The following is a 21,852-nucleotide window of genomic DNA, read 5'->3' as shown; positions in this document are numbered from 1 at the left end:
CTTTGAATTCCTGGACCTTGGCACAGTGCCTGGCACTTAATAAACACTTGATAAATATTTGTTAATTGATTGAATGAATTGAAATAAATAAATCTGAGTAGATAGTTCGCATGTCTGATATCATTATTTGTCCTTTGTTCTTGAAGAAGACCAATGATATCATGAAGGTGACATCTTGACTTGCACTTAGATTGGCTATAAATGAAGTCATGCGGAGAACGATGAGTAAAGAGTAGTAGGAAGACGTGAACAAACTCATTACTGCCACACTATATACCAAAGAGTCAGAGACTGACAGTCCTTAGAACAGGGTTTAGGTTCTTGAGTTAGGCATTTAGAATTTTAGCTTGATCACAAAGTAAACAGCTGTACTAGGAACATTTCTAGGGAACTGAGTAAGTTGATGAGACCTAGAGGGGATTTCTGGGCCATTGTTAAGTAACTGACACTATTTGGACCCTAAGGTGAGATTCTTTGCAATGCTCTCAGCTTTTCAGGAACCTCTTTTTCTTTTTCTTTTTTTCTTCCTCCTTTTCCTCCACTTTATTTCATACTCCCACCATACCATCACAATAATGGCTTCTTCTTTTTTTTTTTTTCTTTAGTGAGGCAATTGGGGTTAAGTGATTTGCCCAGGGTCACACAGCTAGTAAGTGTTATGTGTCTGAGGCTGGATTTGAACTCAGGTACTCCTGACTCCAGGGCCGGTGCTCTATCCACTGCACCACCTAGCTGCCCCAATAATGGCTTCTTCTTAAACTAAACTGGAAAAGTGTACTGGGGGGAGAGTGGAAGGGGATGGTGTCACAGCCTGAGGTGTTGGGGGGAGGGGAGGAGACAAGTCAGTGGATGGTCTTGACAGGGCTCTTGAGGTTGCTGGCTACCTGAAGCTGCAGTTGATAGGCCATAGGATGGATCATGAAGCCATACAGCCTGAGCACAAATTGGTTGGCAGGCTGTTTGTGTCTGTACTAAGGATACACCATGAAAAGCATGTGGGGAAAGCCAGTGCCAAAGTAAGCACCATCTGTGTTGTGGTGCCTGGACAACTTGGGGGTGTAAACATCCATGTACTTGGGGCAGTACAGCTTCACCATGGCCTCAACTGGTACGTCTGACAGTCCAATGGGCAACATGGGCTGGTTTTCACAATATACAAGGGGACAAGAGCCAAAGTGTCCCTGCTGGTATTTTTCCAACATCTGGGCAATGCCACGGTTTGTGAGGATGTAGCGGGCATGAATCAGTCCATACAGCATTGCAGCTGCCTGCTCAATCAGGTCACTCTGGTTGGGGCTGTCCTCCAACTCCTCATCATCTTCTAAGGAGAGGATCATGCCTAGTGCCTGCCTATAGTGGGGCACCTGTTCATTGAGCCCTGTGAATTTGAACTTGTCTTGAATATAGTCTTCCTACACCTTACAGAAGAATTCATTGCCACGAAGCCCACAGAACCATGAGATCCATGATACTTACTCCAACTACTCATCTTTACATCAGTGGGATGAGGCTGGGGAGGGAGTGGGAGAAGGTGCTCCCAGGGGCATCGGTGGCAGCAGCAAAGCCACACAGTGAAGGCCGTGGACCCAACTGCAGCAGGTGAAGCAGTGGTGTGGGGTAGGCAGGAGGGGAAAGGGGACAGGAACCTCTTCTTAACAATGGGAAATAAAGATCATGGGATTGTAAGTTTTTGAGCTGGAAGAGATCTTAAAGAATGTGCAGGTCTTTCTATTCATTTTTTACATGTGAGAAAACTGGGACCCAGAGAAAGTTACTTATCATACAGATAGTAAGTAGCTGGCAGTGGATTTTGAACCCAGTCCCTTTGACTCCAAATTTGACTTTGGGATTTAGCCCACTTAAGTAATATTTTAAAATAGATATCATTGGGGGCAGCTAGGTAGTGCAGTGGATAAAGCACTGGCCCTGGAGTCAGGAGTACCTGAGTTCAAATCCAGCCACAGACACTTGACACTTACTAGCTGTGTGACCCTGGGCAAGTCAATTAACTCCAATTGCCTCACTAAAAAAAAAAATAGATATCATTGCCGTGTTCTTATTTGGAAGAGCTTAAGTGCAACAATTTCTGGAAGTAGAGGAAAGTCTTATATAGATGTCAGGGGTGATAGAGACTTTTAGTCTTTATGGTGCTAGGAATGTGCCATTGCTAAAATTTAATGAAGACATTCAAATGTGTCTGCTTCCACCATTTTGTCGATTTAAAGGAACAGTGATTGGGCCCATGCTATAATCCTCCAGCAATTGCCATCCCACACCAGTAAAACCCAACAACCCTTATCAGGCTTCTCCTTGTAAGAGTAGGCCCAGTTTAAAATAGATCAGGCCACTGTCAGGCACAGTGGTGGCTGTCTGCTTCCCCTCTTTGTGTCCTAAATATGTCACCTCAGCATGCCAAGCTGACATTTCTTGGCCCCACTGTCAAGCCTGTTTGTAAAAGCTACCCAAGTAGTTGTTTTACATGCTTCACGTCGTCTTCCCATGTCTGGCTGTATACTGCGATGTCATCAATCAATGCCATGCTGAATTCACCCAACTTAGTCAGCACTGTGTTTACCTTCATCTTGATTGTGACTGGTGTGTTCCTTTGTGCCGAAAGGGAGCAAGTGGAACACATGCAAACCAGGAGTTGTCACCAAGGCTACTTGTACAATGACAACCACTGAGCCAGGCACCTGCTAAAGTTCTCTTTAGTGCCAGGAGCTCTGGGTATTCAACTACATGTCTATCACTGTCACCATGCTCCTTTGATTGTGTTCTAGAGAGAAATGATTGGGCACTCAGTGAAGCTCTAGCATCTAAGTCTTATATCTGTGGTGTATTCTGGAGAAGACTTAGGGAAGACATGATGTCTGCCTTAATATATCAGAGGAGGAAGGAATTTAAGGCAATGGAAGGGAAGGGAAGGGAAGGGAAGGGAAATATGAAAGAGAAATAAGAATTGTTCTCCTTGGCTCCAGAGAATAGAACAAGGAACAATGGATGAAGTTACAGAGAGGCAGATTTCAGTTTAATGTCAGGGGAAAAAACCCTTCTAATAATTAAATCTAGCCCCAAATGGAGTGGCCTGCTTTGGGAGGTAACTGGTTTCTCTTCACCAGAAATCTAAGTTGCTGGTCACTTAGCAGTGATGCAAGTAAAGGCATTCCTCTTCAAGTACAACTTAGACTAAATGACCTCCAAGTTCCTTCCCAACACTGGGACTCCATGACTCTTTTGTTGCTTTCTTTTTTTTTTTTTCATTCTTGAGATATTTTATTTTTTCTGTTACATGTAAAGATAGTTCTCAACTTTTGTTTATACATGCTTTACAATTTCAGATTTTTCTCCCTCCCTCCCCTCCCTCCCCCCTCCCCTAGACAGCAGGCAATCTGATATAGGTTATATCTATATATCTCTATACATATACATATATATATATATATATACACACACATATATATATACACATAATAACATTAATCCTATTTCTGCATTAATCCTGCTACAAGAGAAAGAATCAGAGCAGTGATGCAAAACCTCAAAATAGAAAAAAAAAACAACAGCACCCAAAACAAAAGAAATAATATGGTTCAAGCAGCATCTATACTCCACAGTTCTTTCTTTCTTTTTTTTTTCTTGGATTTGGAGATCCTCTTCTATCATGAGTTCCCTGGAACTCTTCTGTACCATTGCATTGGTGAGAAGAATATAGTCCATCACAGTAGGTCAACACTCAATGTTGATGATACTGTGTACAATGTTCTTCTGGTTCTGCTCATCTCACTCATCATCAGCTCACACAAGACCCTCCAGGTTTCTCTGAACTCTTCCTGCTCATCATTTCTTACAGCACAATAGTATTCCATTGTATTCATATACCACAACTTGTCCAGCCATTCCCCAATTGATGGGCACCCCCTCAACTTCCAATTCCTTGCTACCACGTAAAGAGCAGCTATAAATATTTTTGTACATGTGGGTCCCTTTCCCCCTTCCATAATTTCTTTGGGCAAAAGATCTAAAAGTGGGATTGCTGGGTCAAAGGGTATGCACAGCTTTATCGCCCTTTGGGCATAATTCCAAATTGCTCTCCAGAATGGTTGGATCAGCTCACAGCTCCACCAACAATGCATTAGTGTTCCAATTTTCCCACAGCCTCTCCAACATTTATTATCTTCCTTTTTTGTCATTTTAGCCAATCTGATAGGTGTCAGGTGGTACCTCAGAGTTGTTTTAATTTGCATCTCTCTAATCATTAGAGATTTAGAGCATTTTTTCATATGGGAATAGATAGCTTTGGTTTCTTCATCAGAAAACTGCCTGTTCATATCCTTTGACCATTTCTCAATTGGGGAATGACTTGGATTCTTATAAATTTGATTTAATTCCCTATATATTTTAGAGATGAGGCCTTTATCAGAAGTACTGGCCTCAAAAATTGTTTCCCAGCTTTCTGCCTCCCTTCTAATTTTGGATGCATTGCTTCTTTTTGTACAAAAATTTTTTAATTTAATATAATCAAAATCATCCATTTTGCATTTTATAATATACTCTATCTCTTGTTTGGTCAAAAACTATTTTCCTTTCCAAAGATCTGATAGGTAGACTATTCCTTTCTCTCCTAATTTACCTATGGTATCACCTCTTATGTCTAAATCATGTATCCATTTTGACCTTATTTTAGTATAAGGTGTAAGATGTTGGTCTATGCCTAATTTCTGCCATACTATCTTCCAGTTTTCCCAGCAGTTTTTGTCAAATACTGAGTTCCTATCCCAGAAGCTGGAGTCTTTGGGTTTATCAAACACTACATTACTAGTGTAATTTACTACTGCATTTCCTGAGCCTAGCCTAGTCCATTGATCTACCACTCTATTTTTCAGTCAGTACGAGATAGTTTTGATGACTGCCGCTTTATAGTAAAGCTCCAGGTTTGGTACCGCTAACCCACCTTCCTGTGAATTTTTTTTTCATTATTTCCCTGGATATTCTTGATTTTTTGTTTTTCCAGATGAATTTTGTTATTATTTTTTCTAGCTGTATATTTTGTTGCTTTCTTAATGAAATTAACTAGATCAAAAGTTTTGAGGATCTGGATTAAGTCTCTATTTAGATTTGGGATATATTGCAGCAATATAAACTCCTGTTTTTGTTTTTGGTTTTGGTTTTTGGTTTTTCCTGAGAAGACAAAAATAATGACCCTGAGTGCAACCTTTCTACTTAGGAAGGAAAAATTCAGAGCTAGATATAGATCCCTTCCCTCCATCCCCCAGTGGAGAACCTGTTCAGGCTCCTGCTCTCACTTTTTGAATAAGCTGCTGATGAGCCAAGGTTTAGATGAAATCTATTTTTTCCACCTAGGTTTGATATCATTCTTCGGATAATCTAAGTTTGATGTCCAGTTTGCACAGTTGGTTAGAGCAGGTGTTAGGGAGGCTAAGGCTGTAGATCCCAGGTGTACTGGTTACCTTCATATTGTGACCATGACAGGAAGGTCTGAGGAAAATTTGGCAGGAAAAAGGAATTTTTAAATATATTTTAAAGTCTCTTCTGGCTCATTGTCATAAATGCCTTAGGCGGATTTTCCTCAGCTCTGGATCTTGAAATAAAACATTATCCTTAAGAAATCAAGAGACCTAAGCTTCAACACACTTACATTTAGTAACAAATGGGTGACGATTCTTGAAGCAAACTACAATCCCAAATGAAAATAGCCTATTCTCTTAATAACTTACTGTGTCCCTTACTTAGAAACCCACTGGGTTTTGTAGCTAGTGAATTTGTTGTCCAAAGTGGCATTGCATATTCTTTTAAACTTTCTCTGGGCTGAATTCATTCTCCCCAAACTGTTTTTATGTGTATTCGTCTGATTTTTTTCTCTCCATCATGGAGGTGGTGTGGTAACTGGCACAACTTCAAGGCTACTAATTAAATTCTCTCAGGATCCTACAGGTAGCCATAATATATGTTTCTGTGGGTGTGGTGGGGGAAGGATATCATCTACTACTCACTATTATAGCTCCCGAGCCCCCACTTTTATTGTTTCCATTTACATAAAATTAATCACAATGATAAGGTAAGAGCAAGAATAATCATGACACTCAATAGATGCAAAAAGAGGAATAATTATAAAAATCACTAAAGGTAAGGGCAGGAAAATATGAACATTTGTTCATAAGAGGCAAAAGCAAGAATAACCATAATATTTATTCATTGGAAGCCAAGATCAGAAATGATCATAATATTTATTTAATAGTAGGTAAGAATAGGACATATGACATTTACTCCCTATAAGGCAAGAGCAGGAATAATTATAACATTTGTTCAATAAAAGGTAAAAGGAAGAAAAAGCAAAATATGACAGTCCACCTATAAATCTGGGTCATGTCCTCCCACCAATGCTCTCAGTGTCCATGGGAAATAGTGGACACACACTTAGAGAAATCTAGCAGAAAGGTGCATAAGTAAGGAAAACCGCATGGCTAGGACAATTCTGAATTCCACAAAGTAAACTTTGATGTCCTTGGCCTCCTTCAGAAACAGTCTCCATCACTTGATGGGCAAAGCTCACAGTTCTCCCCCTGGACAAAACTGCTCCTTCATTTCTCTGGAATTACTGAAGCAATGATACATTCTTTTTAAGTATACAACCACCTTTAGCAGGGTGCTGAGAAAATGTTGTGCTTTTTCAGTGACAAACAGTATCCTTGAGCCAGAGACCTGACAAGCTCCTTCAGAATGCCAAGAAGCCTCTCAAAAATTCTCCCCCTTAAAATGTATCTTAGTGATTAGGCCATGAAACATCTTTCCAGCCTAATCTTCATCCAATCAGCTCTCAGTAAAGCCATGCCTCCTCTCACAACAAAGCAGATGACATGCCTGTCTTTCCCCCTCTATTTCTCCCTCTTGAATCAAAGCAAAATAAAATACAATACAGGCAATGCTGATTCCCCCTTTCAGGCTATGTGAAGCATTAAAGGGCAACCCTGCCTTTCTCCAGCCTATCTGCTCTCAGCAAAGCAACGTCTATCTCCCAATCAGCATAGCTCCCAGCAAAAACACTGTGGATCCTGTCTGTCAGATTTAATCAGCTTCTTTATTCTCTCTTCTATAAGCAGCTCCTCTCATCACCTTCTATATCTTCTTGCCTTTTGACCTTGAATTCTCCAGCACTTCTTTCCCACTTCTATCTTTCATTTGGTCATTGCCTATCTCCTACTGCTCTCTTCTTTTTGTCACCTAATGCTTCAAATTAGGGCCTCCTCATAAATGGTGATCTGAATCTAACTTAGGATTTGAAAATTTAAGCTTGCACTTCCTATCAGGTTTGAACTCTATAGTCAGTATAAAATCTTTCCACAGTCCACAAATTGTAATTTGACTTAGAAGTTATTGTATATAGCCATCAAATCTCTTTTAAAAATCATATGAAAATAAGCTGATGAGCCACAATGCCCTGTGGCCATTGCTATTTTAGTCAGTACTCTATCTTTAGGAAGATCATCTCAGTAAATTTAGCTGAGGATTGTTGTCCCCCTTCCCCCCTCTGGTCTTCAGAATAATTCCTGTCACTCTATAAACATTTTATCTGAGTCCATGTTTCTTCTCAAGCTAACCTTATCAATTATCCTTGATCTGATGTTCTTTTTCAGCAAGCACTCTATATACATGATTTCTTCTGAGCCTCATAAAAATCTAGTGAGGCAGGTAGCCCAATGTTAATATATCAGCTTTACAGATTGATCAACATTTCTATTAAGTACTTACTAAACATTTCTTGCCCTCAAGAAATTTGCCTTTTTCCAGGGGTACAGGAGAAAGAAACTATTAGTGTACAGATAAATATAATTGAAGGCAAAGAGAAGAGATCAGGTAAAATACTCTTGGAAAATTTGAGGAAGGAGAAGAAATTTTCACCTGAAGGAACAGGATCAAGTATCCCCTGAGCTAAGCCTCAAAGGAAGAGAAAGAAACCAACATTCAAAAAAGTTAAATAATTTGTCCAAGGTCATATGGCTAAAAAGTGGTGAAGCTGACCACCACAGATCTTCTGACTCCAAGTTCAGAGGCTGTCGTTTGGTTTGGTTTTTCACTTCTGGTATTTCATTCATTTATTGATCTACACATGGGACCACAGATTTAGAGGTTTAGGGGTCCTTTAGTTCACCTTACTCATTTTACAGAAGAGGAAAGGGAGGCCCAGAGAGATTATTTAAGTGACTTAGCTGAGGTCACACAGATCATGGGCAACAGAATCATGATATGAAACCAGGTCTTATCATTCCAAATCCTCAACAGCCATTTATTAAGTAGCTACTATATACAGAGCACTGGGAAAAATACTGAGTTTTGATAAGGCACAGTTCTTGCCCTCATAAAACTTACACAGATAATTTTTTTTTCTGATGATTTGATCAGTGTAGGAAACACTCTCTAGTATGGGAGCTCCCTACAACTTATCTGCCACTTATAGTATTATTGGGGAGGGGGAAGGATTAAGCATTTATTAAGCACCTACTCAGTACCAGGCATTGTACTAAGTACGTTACAAACATAATTTCAGAGGTAGGTGATATTATTATTCCCTTTTTGCAAATGAGGAATCTGAGGCAGGCAGCTGTTAATTGACTTGCTAAGGGTCATACAGCTTTTAAGTATGTAAGATTGAATTCAAACTCAGGTGTTCTTGGCTCTATAAACTGTTCCACCTAACGGCCTGGAACAGTGAGAAGGAAAGTCAATTTGCCCAAGACTACAGTTCTAATATATGTCAGAATCAAGATTTGAACTCAGGTCTTACTGACTCTAAGACTGACCCTCTATCCACTATCCCCATCTGCTGCCTTTCACATAGAAACAGCCTGGTGTGATGGAAATAATGACCATGGAGTTAGAAGACAGAGGTTCAAGTTATACCTCTAATGTTTACAGTTTGTCAATACTTAGCCAAATTACTTATCCTCTGAGGGCCTCAGTTTACTCCAATGCAAAAGGAAGGAATTGAGCTAGATGTTCTCTTCTTCTACATGCATGATCCTATGACAACTATACTATATTCTATTCCATTATGATTGACTTAGAAAGATACCAAACATAGTGCTATATTAGGTGGGGGGTAAGGTTTATACTAAAAAAATATATCCCCTTCAAAAAAGAAATCCTCGACCACAACAAAAATGTTATTCAAAAAGGAGCCTTCCTCTGAGGGTCTGAAGACCTGCATTCTTTTCTGAAGAGACCCTACAGCTACTGGTAAAATGAGAAAATAGCTCCTCCCTTCTTATGCAATGTCTTCAGTTTAAATACTGTAGTCTAGCAAATTGATGTATGTCTCCTTGCCAACTCATCAATTTCTAAGTAACAGTTAGGCACCGATATTCCTCTAGGAAAGGATTCCTGCCGCAGTATCCAGGCTTTATCCCAGTTGATCATTTTACTGCCTAAGCAATCTCTTTGCTACAGTAACTGGAAACCACGTGAGCTGCTCTACCCTCTCCTTGTAATCACACTTCTGCCCTTCCCTATTGGCCTCCTTCTCTGCTTCCTAGTTCTTGACCTATGCTCAATTAGCTGTGAAACATCATTTCGTTTCTTAGGTACCCAACTGGTGATCAATTAGCAGAATCAAGAGAGCTAGTGCTCAGCTGGCAGTTACCTACTGCTATTACCAGCATGCAAAGAATACCCTATACAGACCCCGCCTGTCTGGTGTGGACTGTGAAGTATCATAGGGGCACAAGGGCTCAGGATTTCCTTCAGGGGAGGCACACCTCTCTATATAGACCAACTTCACTATTTGCTTTTTTGACAGGTACAACTACAGCAGATATCCCAGCATCTGAGATGATATGATCCTGGGATTGTATACATAATTAAAGGGTCTGCTCTAAAGCTTCATGGTATGTGGGGACCAGGAAGAAAAATCCCTGAGTTCTGGAGTAGTCCAGAACTGTTAGAGTCCACAGATGCCTAGGGAAGTTGATCTCTATACACTGAGTGCCAGAGGCAAAGTAAAGAGGCAAATTTTGCCTTGACTCCACTTGATATAAACAAAACAAAACAACAACACACCATCTCTAGATTTCAATGGTCATCCATGGAGATAGTTTACAAATAGTTCATTGAAAGCAATTAACAAGTACAAAGTAAGCACCTACTACATTTCTAGTTCAGTATTGGAGGATGTGAAATATACAAGAGAATTTTAAAAAAGGCGCTGCCTACATCCTGGAGGAGTGTGTAATCCAGTCCCTGATTCTACGAAGGAGTTTTCATCTCATCAATGTGGGAAATCCCTCTAATGCTGGAAGTCAAAACCCTTATGGGCTTGCCCATCTTGACCATGTCTCCTTTTCATATTAGAGGCCTTTCTCATTCTCTTGACATAGTGTGCATGTCAATGGGTCATGGCTTATCCCTCAGTTGACCTTTGCTCTAGCTACATGACTGGATCATCTTGTTTTATTTTGGTTTCTTCCCTCATTTTGGTCATATGTTTCTCTGATGACATCCTTTCCACCACTTTTCTTTTGAAAGATCTTATCTGTAACATGTTACAACCTTCTCATCACTACCGTGTACCTTTCCATTGCTCTTTGGGTGATCCTTAATTTTAGTTCTTTAGAAGCTAGGGCATCCCATGTCCCACAGCTATTCAACATGTGCAGAGAAGTGAACAAAATTGGCTCTTTGTTTCATGAAGAAGCTTGAGGACCATTAAAAGGACTTCCTGAAAGCAATACAACCCATTCCCCTCTTACTATTAAATTCTGAGCCTAGTTCATTATTAATTTGCAAGACAGATACATATGATATAAAATAGAATGATAACGCAAAGGCTATAATACATGCTAGACTGTACTGTAGTTCTATAAGAAAAAAAATCATTGTGGCCTAGAGAAGTCTTCTTGAAGGAGCTGAGACATGAAGTATGAATTCGGCCTTGAAGTATGAATTGGATTTGGATAAAATCATATTTTTCTTAATGAATATATAGGATTAATTATGTTGGTAGGAAATGTTGCCTAGTGCATAACATCATTAGCAATATCATTTTTGATTAGAAAGGGAAACACTTAAGCAGTACCTTGAAGATATTTCAAACTCCTTGCTGCCTTTAGGATAATTTATAGCTATGGTAATGGAACAGCAGCTGTTCTTTTAGTTGACCCAATTGTGTGCAGGTAAATGTTGAACAACTGGCTCTCTAAAACATATATATATATATATATATATATATATATATATATATATGTGTGTGTGTGTGTGTGTGTGTGTGTGTGTGTGTATATATATATATATATATATATATATCCACTGATATATCCATCAGTGGATAGAGCACCAGCCCTGGAGTCAGGAGAACCTGAATTCAAATCCGGCCTCAGACACTTAACACTTACTAGCTGTGTGACCCTCGGTAAGTCACTTAACCCCAATTGCCTCATATAAATATATATATATATACACACACACATATAACACACTTTTAAGTGTAATATGCTTTTTAAAATATTCTCTCTATCACTTTCTTAAGTCTACACAGTCAATGAAACAATCAAACCCTGATTTGTGAAGTTTACTGATTTCCAAGGTGTAGATGCTCATATTGAATATTTAACAATTGACTCTCAAGTAGGTTTGAAATAGCTCCAGCAGACACTTGAATTAACTCTACTCTTTCTATTTTCTATAGTTTTAATTCTTGAATTATCTAAGACATATATGTGTGTGTGTATGTATACACGCACATATATAAACACACATATTTGTGTATGTATTATAAATACACAATCTATACACATGAGTATAAAATAAATAATGTATATGTATATATGTGTATATATATATATATATACACATACACATATGTACACACATACACACACAGACACAAACAAATATAATTTACCATGGCAGGGTTTTACCCTTTTGTTTTTGACCAGAGAAAATTATTTTTACTCAAACTGCATTTGGGTTCATTCCAAGGCTGTTGAATTAGAGCACCTCATACATACTTTTTAGACCAGAAAAATACAGTACCTACTAGCTCAGAGCAGCTCTTTACAAATCAACAGGGCTGGCCACCTCTCATCCCCCAGGGGACAGCAATATTGCTGGGCCCTGTATGCAGTCCAACTTGCAGGGGTCTTCAAGCTGCCACTTTCTTTATGTCTTTTTGCATGCCTTGGGAAAATTTTGTTGCCATTACTGTATGTCATCTTGAATTAGCCTGTAGTCTGCAAAAGGGGCAGTTTCTACTCCTCTCCCCCTACCTCCTATCCCTGCCAACTTCTCCATCCTCTGCACTGAACCACATACGTGCTGACTTGATTACCTCATGGAAAAGCCCATCCGTCCTCCTGCCCATTGGGAGATTCATATGATGTAGCCAGAGAGCAGCTGCAAAAGGTAAAGACTTGGAGAACACTCTCTACCCTTGATGATGGAGGGGTATATGATTCTATCAATACAATGCAAAGGTTAATGGGATTGCCTCCTTCCAACTCTATCATAGTAAACGCAGGCTTTATAGCAACTCTAAAAAAACGACCTCTATCTGCTTTATGCTGATCATTAACTAAGATTATCTCACACTGGAGATTTACTATACCAAAGAGCACTGACATCACTAACTGCTATTAAGTGTATTATACTTATACTCCATAAAAATGAGCAAAATACCTTTGTCAGCAATATAGAGAAAATAGACATGATCACAGGCTCTGGTAGAAAAGATAGCAGCTGCTCACATGAATCTGTCTACCCTTTCCTGACATAGGCTCCAGCCATATCTACCTAATAAAAATAACTTCTCTAGATCAAATAGTCTTTTTTTGGGGGGTATATTTATCCATATCAGCTGAATCAGACCAACTACATGGCTAAGGAAAATGACTGTATGGAAACTGACTAAAATGTTCCAATTGTACCTACAATGTCTGAATATGATATTGAGATGATGGTGATGGTGGTGGTGGTGGTGGTGATGATGGAATTTATACAGTTCTTTAAACTTTGCAAGTTACTTCACATAAGTGATCTTATTCCAATTCAAAGATCTCTCCCTTCTCAAATTTCTCAAAATTAAGGGCAGAGGGGTTGCCCTTTTTCCATTTCTTGAATTAAATCCTCAGAGCACTGTATAATCCTGTATATAGTAGAAGCTTAGTACATATAGTTATATTTGAAGAATGACTTAAGTTTAAGAAAAGGCTGATTTCATCAGCAAGGTAGCCTTCCATAATGTGAAATTGACAGTCATCTTGCCATGCAAAACTTTCCTAATGTTAATTGACTTTCCTAAGAGTGAATGTATTAGAGACTTGATAGATAGCCAGTCTTGGAATCAGAAAGATCAGGTTTTGAGTCCTGTCTCTGACACATATTAGCTGTGTGACCATGACCAGAAGGAAGTTACTTAACCCCTAGTTACTCTGAGCAATTCTCTAAGATTATAAATGACAGAGACGTTGCTGATCTGCATTGGTAGAAAGTTGGACACACCAGAAGTGGTGTTATAGTGATGAACTTACAAGTCCAGAGACTCATCCTACACCCCCCCCAAAAAAAGCGTTTCTTTGTCAAAGATCCTAGATGTGGTTATTTTCTGCCTCTTAGGGCATCACTAACAAGTTTGTGGTCAAATTCTGTATGGCCCCTAAGAGCACAGCTTCCAGTCTTCCAATTCTAGGGAATATGTCAGAGACTGAATGGCATCAGGGCATCAGGGCATCAAGGAACATTCAGAGGAGCAAGAGCTTGACTTTTTTCAACAAAGAAGCAGATGAGATGGGACACCTCAAAGAGAAAAGACAATTAGAAGGTATTTTTACAACTAGAAGTATTTTGAATTAGTGAGTGCACTAGTGGGGACACAAAAATTAAAAGGAAGACCACCAGAGCCACCAACCTGCCTGCTTTTCTACTCTAGCAAACTCCTGTATATATATATATATATATGTGTGTGTGTGTATATATATATATATATATATTTTTTTTTTTTTTTGCGGGGCAATGGGGGTTAAGTGACTTGCCCAGGGTCACACAGCTAGTAAGTGTTAAGTGTCTGAGGCCGGATTTGAACTCAGGTACTCCTGAATCCAGGGCCGGTGCTTTATCCACTGCGCCACCTAGCCACCCCCTCCTTTATACTTTAATACTGGGGTTTGTAGACCTGAAGGAGGCAACAGAGAACCTCTAATTGGAATGCAAATTTAAGGACATTTATGTCTAGTTAATTCCTAAATAAGCATTTGCCCAGCTGAACTCCCATTCCTCAACAAACACACACACAAAAGCACACACAAGCACATGAATTATTAGATGGATAATATTACTTATGTTATATTTATATCTCTGTTTCAAAGGGATTTTCCAACTTTTTCACCTTAATTTGCTGAATTTAATGATCTAATATCCAGAAGTCTAAACACAAAGTCAGCCCAAAGATAAAAAATAAGGACATAGTGTAACTCCATAATAGAATAGCTTAGGACTCCTTGGAATAAAGATTTGGGAATTAGCACATTTAACTGAATTAAATCTTGTGGAATTCAATTAAATCAATTCAGGAAGCACTTGTTAAGCACATAGAATGTGCCAAGCATTGTGCTAAGTAGATGCAAAATATTTCTTACAAAGAAAAAAAAACCAGTCCCAGCCCTCAAGAACTTTACATTTTTTCTATATGCTTTGTTTTTATTGTTAAATCATTATTGATATTTTATCGTTACAACATCTTCATTTCCCACCATCTCTCTTTTCCTCTCTATGACAGGCATCTTCTATAACAACAACAAAAAAAATAAGCTAACATGTACATAGCACTTTAAAATTTGCAAAGAACTTTAAATATGTCTTCTCATTTGATTCTCATTACAACCTTGAGAGGTAGATGTTTTTATTTTTCCCATTTTACACATGATAAAACTAGGAAAAAGAGTTCCAATGACTTGTCCACGGTCAAACAGCTAAAGAGTATCTGAGGATGGAGTCACACTAAGGTCCTCCTAACTCTGAGACTGGTACTTTCCCCTCCATACAACTCCATTTCCCTAATGTTAAAAAAAAGATAAAAACAATTTATCAAAACTAAAACATTAACCAAATCCACTGCTTTAACAAAGAAGGAAAGGCTGCACAGTCAGTTTCCTTGAGGTGGGGGAGAGGGGGGAAAGAAGATATGACATGTATACATATAAATACAAGACATATGCAAACAATGTGAAGTAATGAATCTAAAGAGCAATAACACCTGGTGGTATTGGGAAATGCCTCACATGGGATGTCACCTGAGATTAGAAAGAAGGGGTGGAGGGTATAAGAGGCAGAGGTGAATAGGAGTAGCACCCAAGTCATGGAGAGCAGACTATAGTAAGGGGTATATACAGGCAGGAGATGGAATATTTTGTATGAAGAATAGAAAGGATCCCAATTTGTGTAAAGAAAAGAAATATAAATGAATCTGCAAAGGTGGACTGAAGCCAGACTGAAAAGTCTTTCAAATATTAAGAAAAAATGGCTGTAATTTATTTCAATGGCAATAGGGATCCAATATAAATTCTTGAGCAGTGGAGTATCATGGCCATACATATCACTCTGTAAATAATAGGCTAGGGAATAGTAGGTTATTGGCTATGTTTTTCAGAGGATCACTGCAAGCTACCTTTAGAGGGGTAAATGAGCAGCAACTTTGAACAGCATCAATATAACATTGACCTTTTTATATGCAATTCCATTCTTTAAGGTCTTCCTATGGGATTTGCATATTGCTTCAATTTCTGGTTTCTCATTTCTTTTACATATAAGATAATTCTTAAAAATGATCTGTAAGGTCTCTTTCAGCTCAAAGATTCCTAAATCTCTTTAACTGTGCATTATCACATGATGATATGAGAGCTAGGATGAAATTGGTGTTATTCTTGTTTTACAGAGATAGAGTTTAGTGGAAATTCTGCTAGAGTTAGCATCTGGAGGGATATGAATTCAAATTTTGACTCTTGACACTTATTAGCTTCACGACCTTAGGCAAGTTGCTTAACCTTGCTGAGCTTCAGACTTCTCCCTCAAAGTTATTTACTAAGTTAGAGATGGGCTGCAATCTAAGGTGGTGGAGGGAGTTTTCTTCCTGACAAAAATCACAGTTCCTCGATGTTTTGATGTATCCTTATTTCATAGTGTCAGAAACTGAGGCTTACAATGATAAAGACTTGCCAGTCACCACACAGTAAGACAGTGGAGGAAGAGAATGATGTAATTTCTCCTCTTCTCATATTGACCTTCAGAAACTGACAGATACAGAGTTCATCAAAGTGAGATGGGTTTTTGTGCAGAATAAAATCTATTCAGGATTTACATAGGATGTAAAAGGAATCTCTGCTTCCCTCAACCAGGAAAAAAGAATGTATAGATATGTTTATTAAAAAAGAGGTTTCCTAAAAGAGAAATCCTAATTGGATGATAAAAAAAATCTTAACTGCACCTGCCCAGCATGACAGGAGCGAAAGCTTGTTTGTCAATTTGCCTTGGTCTCTAACTTTATGAGTCAGCCATGATGCCAGACTGTGAACAGATCTTGTACAACTGGCTATGTATGATACTGTGCTTGAAGGATCCTGCCCATCTAATAGAATTCCCTGGGATGTCATCTGAGGCAGGTGGATAACCATTATGACGACCAATAGTATTATTGTTACATTATTCCTTTTTCCCCTGAGATGCTCCACATTCCCTCTTCTGCTTGCTAGTATTGCTATAAACAATTTCAATGAGATAACTCCCTACCTTCTCAAATGACATCGATTTTCCATTAACTAACTTTGCCTTCCAAATGGAAGATACAAGGTAAACAGAGAAAAAAGCTGTGTTTTCAGTTATAATCATAATAATTATATAATAACAAAAGAAAATAATAATGATAACTGGCATTTGTATGGTACTTTACAATTTATAGTCTTGTAAGGTATACAAAACAAGACATAGATTTGTGTCTCAACTATTTGACAGCTGTTTGACCTTAGCCAAGTCCCTTAACCTCTGGAAACTTCACTTTCCCCTTCTTGGAAGAAATGGATAACAATCTTTATATCACTTCCACTATCAGGATATTTTGGAGATCAAATGAGATAGCAAGCATAATATACTTAGTAATGGTAAGGCAACATTTCATTTCACTTCAATTCAACAAGCATTTATTAAGTAATGACTATTTTCCACATTCTGGGGACATAAAGACAAAAAATAAAAATACCTTTAAGGAATTTACATTGTACAGGAGGTGGGGGATATAAGCCATTACTATTTTTGTCAAAACTGACTGTGATACCCAGGAACTGCATTCCTGGGGGCTCACTCCCATTCATAAGCGCTATAAATATAAAGACTAGTTCTCACAACTGATCACAGCCAGGTATCTCAGCACATTGGATTGTACTCAACACCTGATAGCTGTTCATGATCTCATCACATCTGGCAGATGTTATAATTCCATGTCCTAAAGTGACAGCCTCCTCTTATGTTTTGCTCCTCCTCATGTTTTCTCTTTCCTTTTTGTCACCTCCTCCATCTCCTTCTCTCTCATTTCCTTCTGACTTATTTTCTCCTTCTTTTTAGTAAAATGGTTGTTTCTGGGCAGCGGCATATTTGTTGATTTGCTCTTTTGGTGACATCTTCTTTTAATAAGGAAATCTGTCTCTTAGTGTCTCCTCGCCTAAGGGTGTGCTTACTTAAAGTGTAAAATGTCAAACTATCCCAAGGATGACAATCACCCTGCGGGTGAAGGAGAATCAACCACTGTATTATTAGTCACTCAAGGGGTAGACAAGCAACAGCCACTGTCTCTATGGAGAAAGATTGAAATGAACAGGATGCTTACATCCTCTTCAGTTTCCTCCCCTTCCCACTACCTTGTGCCAAACTGGAATCTCATCAGTCTCTTCCATTCCACCATTCAAAAGACTGCCCAAAGGGCAAAGGCAAAAAGCAAACAAAAAAAAATATGAAAAGAAAAAAATACCCCAATCCCAAACAAGGAAATAGCAATGGGACTGGCCAGAGTCCCAGGAGGTTCTGGAGTCTCATCCAGTGTAAGTCACTGGCAAAGGAAAGAAAGAAAGCATTTCTCTGTAGTAACCAAGTCCAAGCAAAGAGCCCCAGCTTCCCAGATTAGAGACACACAATCTGTGATGTCTCCTTGGGAAAACAGGGGGATAAATACAAGCAGTCACACTCTGACTCTTTGTGAGATTTGACTGGCAGAGATGGCATCCCCAACCGTCCCTACTTAATGCCCCTTAAAACATACAGCCACCTGACCCCTTGTGAAACAGCAGAGAACTGTGGCCTGTGGTTTAGCAAGGATGAATGAGAGGCCTAAGGGTGCTCTCCATGGTCACGATCTTTCTAGGCGGCTACACAAGCATGAAAATGAGGGAGTCCTTTCCCAGTTCTGTGTTAGAGAGGACCAAGGAGGTGATCACAGTTTTATTCCATAGTGAAATGCAGCCAGGCTTCCAATATCATGTAGTTGTTTCTGGCTCATGTATGTCTTCAGAGATCCTTTGTTTATATGCCATTATGAGAAGTAATATCAGCCCCTATGACCCCACTGAATTCTTCCCAAATTTGAACTCCTGAGGGTGGAGGTCAGGTTCACTGCTGTGTAGGTCTCTTACATTCTGAAGTCCTTTTTCAGTCTAGTGCAGGAAAATTACATTTTCCTGATAATCTGTGCATAGTGCTAGATGCCGCCACTTAAACCATACTTCTTTAATGAGTAGGTTCCTTCAAGTTGAAATTAAAAATAAAATACTTTATTATGTTTTATATTTATATCTTTGGCTATATGCTCTGGTATTTTCATTTCACTCCTTTATTATTATCTTTATGATTATTTCGAAATACACAATTAATTCCAAAGACATTAATAAAATGTTGACCACCCTGTCGCCATCTAAAAATGTTAGAGATGGGATCTCAAACATGTCTGGTCACATGAATATGTCTCTATATTTGGCATTCAACTGTTAGGTTTGGTTGCTAATCATGAAATATCAGGATTATAAGGATCCCGGAGAGGACACATAGACTATCCTCTTATTTTCATGTAGAACCACCCCACATGGATCAGAATCTATTCTGTTTCTAAACGTCTCTGGGGGACATCCCACAATCTTCCTCAATAGGAAAATTCATTGTTTAATGGCTCTCATTAAAATCTTCACAGCTCATGTAAATCACTTATGGTATTCCTTAGTGTCTAGCATATAGCAGATGCATAATAAAGGAAGGCAGCTAGGTGTTACAGTGGAGAGAGTACTGGGGCTAGAATCAGGAAGACTTATTCCTGAGTTCAAATCTGGCCTCAGATGCTTACCAGTTGTGTAACCTTGGGCAAGTCGCTTAACCCTGTTTGCCTCAGTTTTCTTATCAGGCTAGTGAAGCAAATGGCAAAACACCTGATATCTTTGTCAATCCTCCCCCCAGTCCTCCAAATGGGGTCACGAAGAGTCAGACATGACTGAAAAACAACAACAACAACAAGTACTTGCTGATTAGACTAAAAAACCTTTTTCTTAGACTTACTAGATAACAATTGATTGTCATCTTTTGTTTGGGATTATTGATTGGGAGCTAGAAGGGACCTTACAGGTCAGTTAGTGCAAACCCTTCATTTTATAATGAGGAACCTGATGCCAAGAAAAGTTAATGACTTATCTAAGGTGATTTGGGGAATGATGTAGTTGAGATTCAAGCACATGTTTTCTGACTCAAAATTTAGCACACTTCCAAAGCACACTGAATAGAACCTTTGTTGGGTGAAAAGGGTAGCTGTTTAAGAATCTAGTTCACATAACAGGTAGATATGATGCAGTTTCGGGTGGACTGTAGGTTAGTGCAGAAATTAACTAACCTAATGGAAGTTCGAGTGAAAAGACTTCAGTAGTTGCTTAGGTAGATTTCTCTAAGCAGAGAAAAAAGCAAAAGGGAGAAGAGAAAAAAAGGACTTAATTTAGCAGTGGGAAAGAAACTGCTTTGGGTCCACTGCAATGGGTTATGTTAAGGAAAGAGAAATCACTTCAAGGAATTTGCTAAGTGAGAAATCTAGGAAGGAAAGACCAACCCAATTGAGGCTTGGATTGTGATATGTCATCATGACATGGTAGTCCCCAAAGGGGATGTAATCTTCGCTGCATGAAGTAAGGCATAACTTCCAAGGACAAGGCAGTGATCATCTTGGTTTCCACTTCTACTTGGTCTACTTGGTTTGGTCAGATCCTTTCTGGAGCATTTTGTTCAGTTCTTGGTGTCACAGTTTAGAAAAGACCTTGATAATAAATGGAGCACTTTCAGAGGAGGGCCATCACAACAGTGAAGGGCCTTGCTAGAGTCCTTGCCATATGAGGAAAAGTTGAAAGATCTGAACATATTTAGACTTGAGAAGAGAAGACGCAGGGAGGCGAGGAGCTTGATATTTGTCTTTAAGTATTTGAATGACAACCATGTGAAAGAAGGCTGAGGTTTATTCTGCTTGGTCATGCAGTCAGAACAAGAGGCAATGGGGGAAGTTCTAAAAAACAAAACAAAACAGTTTTAGGCTTTGATGCGACAGATGATTTGCCAACTACTAGAGCTGCCCAAAAGGGAAATGGGCTTCCATGGGGGTGGGAGGGGTTCCTCTCATAAAAGATCTTCGAGAAAAAGCTAGATGCCACTTATTAGGGGATGTTGTAACATATGGGTTGAACTAAATTATTCCTAAGGTTCCTTCCATTTCAAAAATCTTGGTGAAGAAATATTCCTACTTGGACTTGATGAAGCAAGTGTAAAGGTCAATACTTGGGTGCAGGAGAAAGAACTTTTTTTTTTTCAAGAAGATGGAGAGAGGGAGAGAGGGAAAGGGAAAGCAAGAGAGAGGGAGAAGGAGGGAGGGAAGGCGGGGGGGAGGGAGGGAGGGAGGGAGAGAGAGAGAGAGAGAGAGAGGAGAGAGAGAGAGAGAGAGAGAGAGAGTAGAGAGAGAGATGAAGAGATGATGAAATTTTAGGGGACTGGGAAGTAGAATGACACTAATACACTTTTGGTCCATTCTAAAAAGCAATTTGGGATTGTGCTAAAAAGCAAAGTAACGAAATTATCTATATCATGTGATGAAGAGGCCCCATATCTGGGCAAATATTCAAGGAAGTCAAAAACAGAAAGAAAGTCTTGATATATTCTAAGTACTTCATAGCCACCTCCACTTTTTTTTCTTTTTTTTTTTAGCAAGAACTGGAAACACATTAGGCGTTCATCAGTTGGGGAATCATCTCTGCCTCCTGGTTTCCCTGACTTCCTTCAAGCACCAGCTAAATCCAATCTTGTACAGGAAGTCTTTCCTGATCCCCTTTTATTCTAGGGCCTTCCCTTTGTTGATTATTTCCAATTGCTCCTACACATAGCTTCTTTGTACATAGCTGTTATGTGTTGTCTCCTCATTAGAGTGTAAGTTCTTTGAGAATACTCTCTTTTGTCTATTCATATGCTCTGCTCTTGGTACAGCATCTGACATATAGTAAGTGCCTAATAATATTGCATGGGAAAACTTGGATGACCCGAGGTTCCTTCCCATCTTAGATCTATGACTCTATGTAGCAGAGAGAAGTAAACAAAATGATGGGGGAAAACGGAAGATTGGGTCATTATAATGACCATGCTTGGCCCCAGAAAAGAGCTGAAAAAATGCACTAGCCCTTTTTCATTTCAGATGTGGGGGACTCTAAGCATATGATAGTACATATTCTGTCAAAAGTGGTCACCATATTGACTGCTTTTGCTGAACTCCTTTGTGTTATCTCATTTTATAAATCTTTGTTA

At 39.0% G+C, this 21,852-nt stretch overlaps 1 pseudogene; it reads right to left on the bottom strand.

The window, feature by feature from the left end:
- Positions 1–842: 842 nt before the first annotated feature.
- On the bottom strand, positions 843–17,363 carry LOC122754590 (annotated as a pseudogene).
- Between the last annotated feature and the right edge of the window lie 4,489 nt (positions 17,364–21,852).

This window comes from Dromiciops gliroides, chromosome 4 (genome assembly GCF_019393635.1).
Source record: "Dromiciops gliroides isolate mDroGli1 chromosome 4, mDroGli1.pri, whole genome shotgun sequence".
In the NCBI taxonomy this organism is placed as follows: domain Eukaryota; kingdom Metazoa; phylum Chordata; class Mammalia; order Microbiotheria; family Microbiotheriidae; genus Dromiciops; species Dromiciops gliroides.
The sequence above is the reverse complement of the archived record's forward strand: the minus strand, read 5'-3'. Positions and strand labels throughout refer to the sequence as shown.